This window comes from Olea europaea, chromosome 6, assembly GCF_002742605.1.
Source record: "Olea europaea var. sylvestris chromosome 6, O_europaea_v1, whole genome shotgun sequence".
NCBI lineage: Eukaryota > Viridiplantae > Streptophyta > Magnoliopsida > Lamiales > Oleaceae > Olea > Olea europaea.
In genome coordinates this window covers 16,766,416-16,769,939 of record NC_036242.1, presented here as the reverse complement: position 1 = coordinate 16,769,939, position 3,524 = coordinate 16,766,416, and the positions used below count along the sequence as shown (strand labels likewise).

At 33.0% G+C, this 3,524-nt stretch overlaps 1 pseudogene; it reads left to right on the top strand.

Moving 5' to 3' along the window:
- Positions 1-1,890, top strand: part of LOC111395220 — a 6,346-nt pseudogene extending 4,456 nt beyond the window's left edge.
- Positions 1,891-3,524: the final 1,634 nt, after the last annotated feature.

The following is a 3,524-nucleotide window of genomic DNA, read 5'->3' as shown; positions in this document are numbered from 1 at the left end:
CAACAAATTCAAGGGAAAAGATGGGGTGTTTGAAGGGAAATTAAAGCAAGATATTAGAGGATTGATGGAATTGTATGAAGCTGTGCAGCTAGTGACAGAAGGAGAAGATATTCTTGATGAAGCAGCAAAATTTAGTGGCCAAATTGTTAGTAACAGATTGAAGCATTCTTATCACAGAAGCATTGCAAGATTTACTGCAAAGAAGTACATTAGAGATTGCCAAGGCATAAATGGATGGAGAAAAACATTTAAAGAGCTCGCAAAAATGAATATTTCCGTGGCACAGACCGCCAACCAACAAAAACTGGCCAAAATTTCCAAGTAAGAAGACATAACACGTATGAAAATTTCTTGACTATTTTGAGGAAAACTAAAAATGGAATCTTTTGTAATTTCAGGTGGTGGAAAGACCTTGGTTTGACTCAGGAATTAAAGCAGGCTAGGAACCAACCATTAAAATGGTATACATGGTTTATGGCTTCCCTGAGCGATCCAAGCATGTCGGAGCAAAGGCTTGAGCTCACCAAATCCATCACGTTTATTTACATAATAGATGACATTTTCGATCTTTATGGGACACCAGAAGAACTTACTGTCTTTACCCGAGTTGTGCACATGTATAAAACATTTTCTTTTCTGATTTTAGAAGGGAGAGCAACAGTGGACATGCAACATGTTGAGATGTGGACGTTGCATGAATTTTAACTTGAATATCTTTTGATGATTTAAATATTTAAATTGTGGACAGGTGGGACTATTCGGTCGTTCAGATGTTACCAAAACCGATGAAGTTGTGCTACAAAAGCCCTTCTTGACACCACAAATGATATAGGGTACAAGATCTACAAAAAGCACAAATATGATCCGATCGATTCACTAAAATTAGCAGTAAGATAGATACTCTTTTTTCATCCATGCCAATATGTGGCCCTTGTTTGGTTTTGGTAAAAAATCAAATTTTTAGTATATTTTGATAAAATTTGATAAAATGTATGGTTAAAATGTCAATAAAAACTATAGATTAATAAAATGTGTGGTTTTAACTTTGACTTAGATAAAAATCTAATATTTTTGGCTAAACAAAACTATGGCCTAATATATCTCTGCATGACATATACATGGATGACATTGATGGCATATCCTTTATTTGTTGTAGTGGGGAAGTCTGTGTGACGCCTTCCTAGTAGAAGCTAAATGGTTTGCTTCAGGGCACTTGCCAACCTCACATGAGTACCTAGAAAATGGGAAGGTGAGTTCAGGAGTACATGTGGTGCTCGTCCACCTCTTTTTTCTTTTGGGAGTCAATAGAAAAACAGAAGGGGCCGTTCAAGTGGATGATATATCAGAACTCATATCCTCTGTGGCCGCTATTCTCCGTCTCTGGGATGACTTTGGAAGTGCCAAGGTAATTAATTACATAATAAAATTTTATATTATAACTCCATAGTAATTTTCCCCTCTATAACAATTTAACCTTTTAGGCAAGACCATCATCTAGAATTTTAAACTTTATGATTGATACTTCCTTGTTAATTAATTACACGTTGATTGTTAATTTGTTTTGTATCGAACTAACGACAGGATGAGCAGTAAGACGGAAATGATGGTTCGTACATAGAGTGCCACATAAAAGAGAATCCAAGATCAACCATTGAGACTGTGCGAGAGCATGTTATTGATATGATATCAAGTGAATGGAAGCATCTTAGCAAGGAGTGTTTTCGTTTAAATAAAAACTCATCAAGCTCATCTTTCACAAAAGCTTCTCTTAATCTTGCAAGAATGGTTCCTCTAATGTACAGTTACGATGACAACCATCAGCTCCCAATCCTTGAAGAGTTCATCAACTCCACACTCTTTGATGATATTGTCTTGGTGCACCGTCCTTAAAGAATAGCACAAATGATGAAAAATTCCACAATTCGTGGGTCCTAGTGTCTAGCCTTTTTATCTCCATTAAGAAATTATCTATTGAGAATGTATGGTAGAAATAGTTGCAAAGGCAATGAATTAATGACTCGATGCAGTGACATCAATATATTTGTTGCATCATATATTGTTTAAAATTAAAAATAAAGATACATGGTACACTTTTTGTCTGGTCAATAGATACAAGTGATTCTAATTGCCATTTTGTCCACAAACAGATAGTTTATGTTAAATATTATATGAGAAAACAATTGAAAAGAAAATTCAAAAGGATATATTCACGTACCGCAAGATTATTTATGAGCTAAGTTTATTGATCTTTAGTGATCCAAATTCCAAATATATTCTAACAAGAAAAATTGTCCAGTGATTCGTATTCTTGTAAAAGTCGTAATGCCAGTATTAAAGGAGTTAAAATCACTATTTCATGCATTGCATTCTAATCAATAAAACATTTAGTATTTGTTTGTGCCCATTTTTTGGGAAAATAGATTTTGTAATATTGATTTTTTGAAGAATGTCTGATTAAAAAGTATGGAGACTTCATTTTATTTTTATTTTATTTTTTCAATGTAAAAGTTTTTTATTGGGAACTCTGTGGTTCAAAAATGAGTTTGGAATATGATTAATTTTTAAAAAATGTGACCCAAACAAGTTCTTGATATCATATGCTTGTTGCTTATTTAAATGCTTGTTCATTATTTAGTTAATAAATTGATTAATTTATTTAGGGGAGGTTCGAAATAGGATTATAACATTGTGATATAATCAGCATAAAGTTCAATAAACATTAAGAATAATAGTTTATGACTTATGCAATCAAAATATGTAATCACGCAAATTAATCCTTTTTTGGGTATTTAAATTTGAATAGGGATATTTCAAATTGTGTTTAAAAATAGGTTGAACTAATCTCTAAAGATATGTTTTATTAAAATTGATTAGGGTTGCTGACACGACCCGTCCCGAATCACCCTAGTGGACCCGAAACGTGACGTGTGCCGTTGATAGATGCTGACTAGATATCAAATCTATCATCAACGCTGACTATGAGTTATTTCAAAAAATGCAATAAAATCAAATGCCTACGTAAAATATAATGCGATGAGTCCAAAATATTTACTTCGTGTTTCATTTATATGAGTTATAATATTCAACATGTCATGTGTCTCTCATTCCGAAATCATTAGGCTCTTCCAACTAAAAAGAATCAATTGCTACCTATAGAAAAAATCGTGGGAAAATATATGAGTTGATAGCTCAATGAGTGAAGAAGTTCGAAAATAATTATACTTTTTCAATTTTACATTTCTATCGAAAATTGAGTTCATATCATTTAATAATTCACAAGATAACATCATGTAATCATAATAAAAAGTGAAACATTCACATAAGGTCGTAAAATATCATTTTAAAATCATGATATAAACATCAGCTGATAACCATGCTATCATCTCATCACATCAAACATACTGAAAAATCCACCAAAAATGTACCATCTGACTGAAATATGTAATCTGCCTCTTGGGCTAAGAACTTTTGCCACGGAGCTTTGGCTCCCTCCGTGAACGAAAGCTAGTCTCAAAGACCTCTCA